Genomic DNA, 12,560 nt, shown 5'->3' on the forward strand with positions numbered 1-12,560 from the left:
GAGGCATCACAGTAGACGTTGATACGTCTCAAACGTATCTATAATTTCTTATGTTCCATGCTACTTTTATGATGATACTCACATGTTTTATACACATTATATGTCATTATTATGCATTTTCCGGGACTAACCTATTAACGAGATGCCGAAGAGCCAGTTGATGTTTTCTGCTGTTTTTGGTTTCAGAAATCCTAGTAAGGAAATATTCTCGGAATTGGACGAAATCAACGCCCAGGGTCCTATTTTTGGACGAAGCTTCCAGAAGACCGAAGAGTCAACGAAGTGGGGCCACGAGGTGGCCACACCACCAGGCGGCGCGGCCCAGGCCCTGGCCGCGCCGTCCTGTGGTGTGGGCCACTCGGGCGGCCCCCTGACCTACCCTTCCGCCTACAAATAGCCTTCGTCGCGAAACCCCCAGTACCGAGAGCCACGATATGAGAAAACATACTGAGACGCCGCCGCCAATCCCATCTCGGGGGATTCTGGAGATCACCTCCGGCACCCTGCCAGAGAGGGGAATCATCTCCCGGAGGACTCTACACCGCCATGGTCGCCTCCGGATTGATGTGTGAGTAGTTCACCCCTGGACTATGGGTCCATAGCAGTAGCTAGATGGTTGTCTTCTCCCCGTTGTGCTATCATTGTCTGATCTTGTGAGCTTCCTATCATGATCAAGATCATCTATCTGTAATGCTACATGTGTGTTTGTTGGGATCCGATGAATAGAGAATACTATGTTATGTTGATTATCAATCTATGTGTTGTTTATGATCTTGCATGCTCTCCGTTGTTAGTAGAGGCTCTGGCCAAGTTTTTGCTAGTAACTCCAAGAGGGAGTATTTATGCTCGATAGTGGGTTCATGCCTCCATTAAATCTGGGACAGTGACAGAAAGTTCTAAGGTTGTGGATGTGCTGTTGCTACTAGGGATAAAACATTGATGCTATGTTCGAGGATATAGTTATTGATTACATTACGCACCATACTTAATGCAATTGTCTCGTTGCTTGCAACTTAATACCGGAAGGGGTTCGGATGATAACCCGAAAGTGGACTTTTTAGGCATAGATGCATGCTGGATAGCGGTCTATGTACTTTGTCGTAATGCCCAATTGAATCTCACAATACTCATCATGTCATGTATGTGCATTGTCATGCCCTCTCTATTTGTCAATTGCCCAACTGTAATTTGTTTACCCAATATGCTATTTCTTATGGGAGAGACACCTCTAGTGAACTGTGGACCCTGGTCCATTCTTTTACATCGAATACAATCTACTGCAATACTGTTCTACTATTTTCTGCAAACAATCATCATCCACACTATACATCTAATCCTTTGTTACAGCAAGCCGGTGAGATTGACAACCTCACTGTTTCGTTGGGGCAAAGTACTTTGGTTGTGTTGTGCAGGTTCCACGTTGGCGCCGGAATCCCTGGTGTTGCGCCGCACTACACTCCGTCACCAACAACCTTCAACGTGCTTCTTGGCTCCTACTGGTTCGATAAACCTTGGTTTCTTTCTGAGGGAAAACTTGCTTCTGTGTGCAACATACCTTCCTCTTGGGGTTCCCAACGAACGTGTGTGTTACACGCCATCAAGCATATTTTCTGGCGCCGTTGCCGGGGAGATCAAGACACGCTGCAAGGGGAGTCTTCACATCGCAATCTCTTTACTTTGTTTTTGTCTTGCTTTATTTTATTTACTACTTTGTTTGCTGCATTATATCAAAATACAAAAAAAATAGTTGCTAGTTTTACTTTATTTACTGTCTTGCACTCTAAATCAAAAACACAAAAAAATTAGTTACTCGTATTTATTTTATTTCTATTATCATGACTAGTCCTGTAGTTACTCTATCACCTGAGGAATCAATCTTCACTTTTAAACAAGGAGGTGAAGAGAGTTTTAAAGAAGCTTGGTCTAGAATTTTTGATTTTTTATAGTAAAACTGAACCTAAAATGACGCTAAGTTTGCTTCTTAGTAATTTTTATTTTGGGCTTATTCTTCGTTATAGATATGCCTTAGATGCTGTAGTGGGAGGAGATTTCCTTCATTGCGACGGAGATAGAGCTTTTAATGCCATAAAGAAATTGGTTGCATCATCTAGTTCCACTAATAATTATGATCCATCCCTTGTTAGTATTTATAATAGATTGAACACTCTTGAGACAAATGTATCTTGCTTAAAAGAAGGGTATGGTCTAATCCGTGAGCATTTTAATTATGTTCCAATAAACTCTGAACCCTCAATGTGGGACCCCACTCTTAAAGTTACTATTGATGGTAAATTTTTTGATGCTCGTTGTGATATTATGACTGAATTTTGCCTTATGCCTGAAAGTATTTATAAATCTTTGACACTCTGGGGACTTACCAAAGGGGGAGAAAGAATAACTCTCGTTGATAACTCTGTTATAATTCCCAAGGGAATAGCTGAAGGTGTTTTCACAACCTTTCTTGGAAGGACGGTATCCACTGATTATCTCGTTATTAAATGTGTAGGAACAGGACAAATCACGCTTGGAAGATCCCTGCTAAAGCTCTTCGGAGCAATCATAGATGTGGAAAAAGGCACTCTAGGCTCCTCCATACCTGGATGCCATCATATATTCCCTAAATCAAAGGGTAAGAAGGGTAGCAAAACCCCTGGTAAGAATGTCAATGCTTCGTCTCTTGATAATACTTGATATACACTTTCTGCGCCTAGCTGAAAGGCGTTAAAGAAAAGCGTTTATGGGAGACAACCCATGTTTTTACTACAGTAATTTTGTTTTATATTTGAGTCTTGGAAGTTGTTTACTACTGTAGCAACCTCTCCTTATCTTAGTTTTATTGCATTGTTGTGCCAAGTAAAGTCTCTAGTAGAAGTATGATACTAGATTTGGATTACTGCGCAGAAACAGTATTCTTTGCTGTCACGAATCTGGGTCTAATTCTCTGTAGGTAACTCAGAAAATTATGCCAATTTACGTGAGTGATCCTCAGATATGTACGCAACTTTCACTAGTTTTAAGTTTTTTCATCTGAGCAAGTCTGGTGCCTGATAAAAATTCGTCTTTACGAACTGTTCTGTTTTGACAGATTCTGCCTTTTATTTTGCATTGCCTGTTTTGTCATGCTTGATGGATTTTTTCGATTCCATTGACTTTCAGTAGCTTTGTGCAATGTCCAGAAGTATAAAGAATGATTGTGTCACCTCTGAATATGTGAATTTTAATTGTGCACTAACCCTCTAATGAGTTGCTTTGAGTTTGGTGTGGAGGAAGTTTTCAAGGATCAAGAGAGGAGGATGATACACTATGATCAAGGAGAGTGAAAGCTCTAAGCTTGGGGATGCCCCGGTGGTTCACCCCCGCATATATCAAGAAGACTCAAGCGTCTAAGCTTGGGGATGCCCAAGGCATCCCCTTCTTCATCGACAATATTATCAGGTTCCTCCCCTGAAACTATATTTTTATTCCGTCACATCTTATGTACTTTGCTTGGAGCGTCTGTTTGTTTTCGTTTTTGTTTTGTTTGAATAAAATGGATCCTAGCATTCATTGTGTGGGAGAGAGACACGCTCCGCTGTTGCATATGGACAAATATGTCCTTAGCTTTACTCATAGTATTCATGGCGAAAGTTTCTTCTTCGTTAAATTGTTATATGGTTGGAATTGGAAAATGATATATGTGGTAATTGGTATAACATCTTGGATAATGTGATACTTGGCAATTGTTGTGCTCATGTTTAAGCTCTTGCATCATATACTTTGCACCCATTAATGAAGAAATACATAGAGCATGCTAAAATCTGATTTGCATGTTTGGTTTCTCTAAGGTCTAGATAATTTCTAGTATTGAGTATGAACAACAAGGAAGACGGTATAGAGTCTTATAATGTTTACAATATGTCTTTTATGTGAGTTGATGAGGACATCCCTACCTCACTACTACCTCCGTCATTACAAGCTGAAGATGAACCTGCTGTGAAGCTCAAGTCCGATGAAGTAAGGATTGGACCGATAACAAGAGCTCGTGCGAAGCTACTTAAACAACAGGTGAATTTGTTTCTAAACGATACTTTGATTGATGAGAACTTTATACTGCCTAAGTCCTATGATTTATGTATCATCGAGTATCAAGAGGAGACAAGCATCGCACGAGGAGGAGAGGAGCAGCTGGACATGAAGACGGACGTCAAGATGGACGTGAAGCTGGACATGGAGCTGGACATGAAGATATCTCATGAACGCGCGAGGGAGGAGCGGGAGGCATGCGCGAGAGGAGAAGAAGAAGTCCAGGCCGGTCCAGCACCCGGTCCGACCGGCCGCCAGACCGGCCGACCCGGTCCCTGGCCCGGTCGACCGGGCGCCAACCGGACAGGATTTATCGTACCGGGTGAAAACCGGAAAACCTCGCAATTTCCCGGTTGCCGCCCGGTTGACCGGACCACAGACCGGCCGATCCGGTTGCCGCCCGGTTGAACCGGACCCCAGACCGGACGACCCGGCCCACAGCCCGGTCAACCGGATTCCAGACCGGACGAGTCCGAGTCTGTCTCGACCAGATCTATTCTGGGTCGGTTTTCTTTGTATCTTTTCGACCTGAACTTGTCCCGGACGCCTATATAAGTGCCCAGGACGCCCCCTAGTTGCTTTAGACCACGTTTAAGATAAACCCTAGTTCTTAATTGTTTGCTTATGCAAAACTATTGAATCCCTACACCATATTGCTTGATATTGTGTAGATCCTGAAAAAGTCTTGTGTGATCTGCTGTTCCATTGGGAATTAGACGGTTGCAACTTACCGCTTCGTGGTCGGCGGCTACGTGCGCAAGTGTGTGGAGTTGCGAATATCTTGCGGTGGTTGAGAGCCGTTGCATTGGCGACAGTGGACCAATCGAGAGATCTCGTTGCGTCATACAAGTTATCATCCACTACATCGTCGTGTTCCTCCGCTGCTATCATCCCGTGATCATCATCACCACCGTTGCTTACCGAGAAGATCGGGCCACCCCTTATCATCTTGGTATCAGATTTCCAGTTTTCCTCGGTAAGCCATCCACAATCCACCCCATAGTTGAGTTGTGAGTGTTTTCCTATCCAGAAAAAGCCAAAAAAAAATTTAGGGTTAGGGTTTGCCATAGCCTTAGATTGCACTAATTTCGAGTTTTAGTTGCTTCTCGTAGTTGTTTTTGCGTATCTTTGTCTTCCATCTAGTTTTAGGGTTTGAGTTTACTCTATCATCTTGTTTTTATCATCTAGTTTTCGTTTTTGTTTCTCCGAGTCCACATAGCGTACAGTGTGCTTTTCCCAACCATAGCCACAGCCTATCGATATACGTGACTAGGAACTTCCCCAGAAGAGACTAGTTTTACCGCTCGTCAGGCTGCTCATTAGGGTTTGGTGCTTTGCATATTTTGTTGGCCGTGTTATCAAGGAGTTGAGTCAAAAAAAAATACAGAAAATTGAAAAGAAGCAAAAAGAGCTACATAGCTGCGTGTGTTCTACAAAAAGAAAAATCCAAAAAGAAGTGAAGTGCTAGTTGAATCAAGTGAAGGCCTTAGTTTACTTTACTGCACCTGTAGTTGAGCAATCTTGTGCCTGTCTCATTGAGCTTTGCTAGCGTCTCTCGTGTGCTTTGCAACCTTTCCCACATATAGTTGCATTGCCCTATTGCATCGCCTTGTGTGAGTATCATTGGTTGTCTACGGTCAGCGCTAGAGCTTGTTATTGGTGCAAATAGGTAGCCTACCTACAGCCCCACATATATCCTGATTTGTCGTGTGATTTGTTCTTATACCCTTGATATTCGCTTCGCTACATCCGTGCACTAGTTGTTACTACAAGTGGTAAGCAACACTAATTTACTTTGGAACGGTAAGATCTCCTTTTCTTATCAGTTTTTGAGTGAGTTGTGAGAGTACCACCATATATTCTTGATTTAAGTGCACTAACCTACTAACCATGTCTGCTAGTGATGAGAAAATTGTTAACCAGGAGAACAAGAACTCCGCGGATTTGATGACATGGAGGGAGTATGAGGCTCTTCGTAATGAGATGCGACGTGAATTCCACGCTCAGGATGATGAGCTTAAAGGGACGGTCCAAGAGATCTTCCAGCAGCTGAATGCTACAAATGTGACCGTCACAAGGATGCAAGATCAAACGACGGATATACAACGCAGTCTTAATGACTTGCACTTACTTGTTCAGAATTTGGCTGCACGACAACAACAAGACGATGATGAAGATCCTGAGCTTCAAGATGACGCCCACAATGCTCGTGGTGCACCTCGTGGCGATCGTGCTCGCAATTGGGCTCCACTTGGCCGCAATGGTCGTGGACAAGATGAGGAAGATGGATTGGGTAAGCCCAAATTTTCTATCCCCAAGTTTGAAGGAGGTGCTGATGTTGAAGAATACCTCACTTGGGAGCTCAAGATTGAGAAGTTATGGAATCTACATCCGCACTACACTGAAGATAGAAAGATCAAGCTTGCTTCTTCTGAATTTGATGGCTATGCATTGCGTTGGTGGGATGCTTTTGTTCGTAACCGAGACGAGGATGGTGAGCAACCTATACAAACATGGCGTGCCATGAAGGAGGCGATGACTTCTCGCTTTGTGCCTACAAATTACTTGCGGAATATATATGATAAGCTGACTCTATTGAGACAAGGTGTGAAGACTGTCGATGAATACTACATGGAGATGGAGATGCTTATTCAGCGTGGCCGTGTCCGTGAGTCTCTTGAGATAACAATGCAGCGTTTTCTGCATGGTTTGAAGTATGATATCAAAGGTATTGTTCGTCACTACAGTTACACCAATATGAATCAATTGTTACATCATGCAAGAGAAGCTGAATCACAGTTGGCTGACGAAGCAAAGATCAAAGGACGAGTTACAGGAGCTGGGCGTTACACACCCCGCGCGGCCCCATCTACGGCGCCGGCGCCTTCGACGCGCTCCGCCCCTTACTCTACTCAGTCTAGTAAGCCAGTCTCCAATGTGTCTAACACAAAGAAGTCCGAATCTGCTGCAAGTACGAGTGGCTCTAATGTGTCTACAGCGCGTAACCGTGATATGCTTTGTCACACATGTGGTGGCAAAGGTCACTTCAAGAGAGATTGTCCTAACCGCAAAGTCATGATTATCAATGAGGACAATGAGTATGAGACTGGAGATGATGTTGATCCTAATGCTCCAGAAGATGATGACTATGACACTGATGGTGAAGATGCATATCCGTCTGATGCTCGCACCATTGTTGTGTCGCAGCGTGCTCTTAATGTGTTGCCTAGTGCATCTACTCAGCGCTGCAACTTGTTCCACACAAAAGCTTTAGTTGGTCCTGACAAGGCTTGCAAGGTCATTATTGATGGCGGGAGTTGCCGCAATTTAGCAAGCAAAGAGTTGTGCACCAAGCTGAAGTTGAAGTATCTACCGCACCCGCATCCATACTATATTCAGTGGTTGAGCGACAATGGTGAGATGAAAGTAAACCACATGGTGCGTGTTGAATTTGCTATTGGACCGTAAAAGGATTGCATTGACTTTGATGTCGTTCCTATGACGGTATGTCACCTACTATTGGGTCGGCCTTGGCTCTATGACCGTTCTGTACAACACAATGGCCGTGCCAATACATATCACTTGGAGTTCAAGGGCAAGAAAATCAATTTACAGCCTATGACACCACAACAAATTGTCAATGAGTCTCGTCAGAAAGTTGAAGTGAACTTGGAAGATGCATCCATTGATAAGCGAGAGAATTGTAATGTTGTGAGTGATATAACGAAAAGTGAGAGAGTAAATTCCTTAGTCTCATTAGCCACCAAAGAAGACATGAGAGAATTTAGTGAGGATCCTACAGCCATGCCTCTTGTGCTCTTGTACAGGGGTACGGTTTTGGTTTCTAATGACATGACCCCTCTTCCTCTTGGTGTTTCTAATGTTTTGCAGGAATTTGGCGACGTGTTTCCGGATGAGGTACCCGCAGGACTTCCACCATTGCGAGGTATTGAGCATCAAATCGACTTGATTCCCGGAGCTTCGCTACCCAATCGGGCACCATATAGAACGAACCCCGAAGAAACGAAGGAGATACGTAAGCAAGTACAAGCGCTACTCGACAAAAGTTATATCCGCATAAGCCTTAGTCCTTGTGTCTGTTCTCGTTATTCTAGTTCCTAAGAAAGATGGTACATGGCGTATGTGCGTAGATTGTAGAGCTATAAACAATATCACTATTCGATATCGTCACCCTATTCCCCGTTTAGAGGATATGCTAGATGAATTGAGTGGTGCTGCTATGTTCTCTAAAATTGATTTGCGTAGTGGTTATCATCAAATTAGGATGAAAGAAGGGGATGAGTGGAAAACAGCCTTTAAAACAAAATTTGGTTTATATGAGTGATTAGTAATGCCTTTTGGTTTAACTAATGCACCTAGCACTTTCATGAGACTGATGAACCATGTTTTGCGTGAATTTATTGGCAAGTTTGTGGTTGTGTACTTTGATGACATATTAATCTACAGCCGCAATGAATCTGATCATATTATACATATTCGACATGTTTTGCAAGTGTTGCGTGATAATAAACTCTATGGTAATCTTGAGAAGTGCACATTTTGCAAAGATAAGGTCATATTTCGGGTTATGTTGTCTCTAAGCATGGAGTAGAAGTAGATGTGTCTAAAATTGAAGCTATTCAAAATTGGCCTACTCCCATGAATGTGAGTCAAGTAAGAAGTTTTCATGGTCTAGCTGGGTTTTATAGAAGATTTGTGCCCAACTTTAGTACTATTGCTGCACCTTTGAATGACTTGACTAAAAAGGGTGTTGTCTTTGAGTGGGGCACAGCCCAAGATCATGCTTTTGATGAACTAAAACGATTGTTAACTTCTGCACCGTTGCTTGCACTTCCTGATTTCAATAAGCAATTTGAGATTGAATGTGATGCTAGTGGTATTGGAATTGGTGGTGTGTTGATGCAAGAGGGTCGCCCAATTGCATATTTTTCCGAGAAACTATCTGGTGCTAAGTTGAACTATCCTATCTATGATAAAGAGTTGTATGCTTTAATTAGAGTTCTTGAGGTTTGGCAACATTACTTGTGGCCAAAAGAATTTATCATACATTCTGATCATGAAGCTTTGAAATACCTGAAAGCTCAGTCTACTTTGCATAAGCGTCTTGCTAAGTGGGTTGAGTTCATTGAATCTTTTCCATACATTATTAAACATAAGAAGGGAAAAGATAATATTGTTGCTGATGCTCTATCTAGGAAGAATATGCTATTAACTCACCTTGATGTTAAAATTCCTGGATTAGAAGTGCTATGTGATTTGTATGCTACTGATCATGATTTTGCTGAACCATATCGCTTATGTGCTCTTGGTAAAGCATGGGACAAATATCACATACACGATGGGTTCTTGTTTAGAGCTAACAAACTATGTGTTCCAGAATCGTCTGTGCGTTTGCTCTTATTGCAGGAATCACATGCTGGAGGTTTGATGGGTCACTTTGGGCGTGAGAAGACGCTACTCATGCTTGCTGACCACTTTTATTGGCCAAAGATGAGGCGGGATGTGGACAGGTATGTGAAGAGATGCATTACTTGCAACAAGTCCAAGTCCAAGCTGAAGCCTCACGGTTTGTATACTCCTTTACCGGCACCTACTACACCTTGGGAAGATATTAGTATGGATTTTGTGTTGGGTTTGCCGCGTACTAAAAGAGGCCATGATTCTATATTTGTGGTAGTGGACAGATTTTCTAAAATGTCACACTTTATTGCCTGCCACAAAAGCGACGATGCGTCGCATGTTGCTAACCTGTTTTTCAGGGAGGCTGTGCGACTACATGGAGTTCCGAAGACAATTGTTTCTGATCGTGACGTGAAGTTTATGAGCTACTTCTGGAAGACGCTGTGGGGAAAGCTAGGGACGAAGCTACTGTTCAGTACTACTTGTCATCCCCAAACTGATGGTCAAACTGAGGTGGTGAATAGAACATTGTCACAACTATTGAGATCCATGATCAAGAAGAACCTGAAGGAGTGGGAAGATTGTTTGCCGCATGTGGAGTTTGCTTATAACAGGGCGGTACATTCTACCACGGAGCTATGTCCTTTTGAGGTGGTGTATGGTTTCAAACCCATTACTCCACTTGACTTGTTGCCTTTGCCCATACATGAGAGAGTTAATATGGAGGCATCCAAGAGGGCAGATTTTGTGCGTAAGATCCATGTGAAGACTAAAGAGTTGATAGAAAAGAAAGGCAAGAGCAATGCTGCAAGGATGAACAAGAAGCGTAAGGAGATGTTGTTCAAGCCTGGTGATATGGTCTGGGTACATTTTCGCAAGGATAGGTTCCCGAAGCTGAGGAAGTCTAAGTTGAAGCCTCGTGGTGCTGGTCCTTACAAAGTGCTGGCCAAGATCAATGATAATGCATACTCAATAGATCTTCCAATTGATGAGTTTGGTGTCAGTAATTCTTTCAATGTTGCTGATTTGACACCATATGACGGAGAAGACCTTGGAGCGTCGGGGTCGACGCCTTTTGAAGGGGGGGGGAGATGATGAGGACATCCCTACCTCACTACTACCTCCGTCATTACAAGCTGAAGATGAACCTGCTGTGAAGCTCAAGTCCGATGAAGTAAGGATTGGACCGATAACAAGAGCTCGTGCGAAGCTACTTAAACAACAGGTGAATTTGTTTCTAAACGATACTTTGATTGATGAGAACTTTATACTCGCCTAAGTCCTATGATTTATGTATCATCGGGTATCAAGAGGAGACAAGCATCGCACGAGGAGGAGAGGAGCAGCTGGACATGAAGACGGACGTCAAGATGGACGTGAAGCTGGACATGGAGCTGGACATGAAGATATCTCATGAACGCGCGAGGGAGGAGCGGGAGGCATGCGCGAGAGGAGAAGAAGAAGTCCAGGCCGGTCCAGCACCCGGTCCGACCGGCCGCCAGACCGGCCGACCCGGTCCCTGGCCCGGTCGACCGGGCGCCAACCGGACGGGATTTATCGTACCGGGTGAAAACCGGAAAACCTCGCAACTTCCCGGTTGCCGCCCGGTTGACCGGACCACAGACCGGCCGATCCGGTTGCCGCCTGGTTGAACCGGACCCCAGACCGGACGACCCGGCCCACAGCCCGGTCAACCGGATTCCAGACCGGACGAGTCCGAGTCTGTCTCGACCAGATCTATTCTGGGTCGGTTTTCTTTGTATCTTTTCGACCATAACTTGTCCCAGATGCCTATATAAGTGCCCAGGACGCCCCCCTAGTTGCTTTAGACCACGTTTAAGATAAACCCTAGTTCTTAGTTGTTTGCTTATGCAAAACTATTGAATCCCTACACCATATTGCTTGATATTGTGTAGATCCCGAAAAAGTCTTGTGTGATCTGTTGTTCCATTGGGAATTAGACGGTTGCAACTTACCGCTTCGTGGTCGGCGGCTACGTGCGCAAGTGTGTGGAGTTGCGAATATCTTGCAGGGTTGAGAGCTGTTGCATTGGCGACAGTGGACCAATCGAGAGATCTCGTTGCGTCATACAAGTTATCATCCACTACATCGTCGTGTTCCTCCGCTGCTATCATCCCGTGATCATCATCACCACCGTTGCTTACTGAGAAGATCGGGCCACCCCTTATCATGAGTTTTGCTGTACCGCTTCATCCTTGTGTTTGTTTCAAATAACCTTGCTAGCCTAAACCTTGTATCGAGAGGGAATACTTCTCATGCATCCAAAATCCTTGAACCAACCACTATGCCATTTGTGTCCACCATACCTACCTACCACATGGTATTTCTCCGCCATTCCAAAGTAAATTGCTTGAGTGCTACCTTTAAAATTTCCATTCTTTACCTTTACAATATATAGCTCATGGGACAAAATAGCTTAAAAACTATTGTGATATTGAATATGTACTTATGCACTTTATCTCTTATTAAGTTGCTTGTTGTGCGATAACCATGTTCCTGGGGACGCCATCAACTATTTCTTTGTTGAATATCATGTGAGTTGCTATGCATGTTCGTCTTGTCTGAAGTAAGAGAGATCTACCACTTTATGGTTAAAGCATGCATATTGTTAGAGAAGAACATTGGGCCGCTAACTAAAGCCATGAATCATGGTGGAAGTTTCAGTTTTGGACATATATCCTCAATCTCATATGAGAACATTAATTGTTGCTACATGCTTATGCATTAAAGAGGAGTCCATTATCTGTTGTCTATGTTGTCCCGGTATGGATGTCTAAGTTGAGAATAACCAAAAGCGAGAAATCCAATGCGAGCATTCTCCTTAGACCTGTAGGATAACGTTGCATAGAAAACAAAAATTTTCCTACCGCGAACACGCAATCCAAGCCAAGATGCAATCTAGAAGACGGTAGCAACGAGGGGGTATCGAGTCTCACCCTTGAAGAGATTCCAAAGCCTACAAGATGAGGTTCTTGTTGCTGCGGTAGACGTTCACTTGCCGCTTGCAAAAGCGCGTAGAAGATCTTGATCACGATTGCTTCCGGCGCCACGAACGG

Source organism: Lolium rigidum, chromosome 2 (assembly GCF_022539505.1).
Source record: "Lolium rigidum isolate FL_2022 chromosome 2, APGP_CSIRO_Lrig_0.1, whole genome shotgun sequence".
Lineage (NCBI taxonomy): Eukaryota > Viridiplantae > Streptophyta > Magnoliopsida > Poales > Poaceae > Lolium > Lolium rigidum.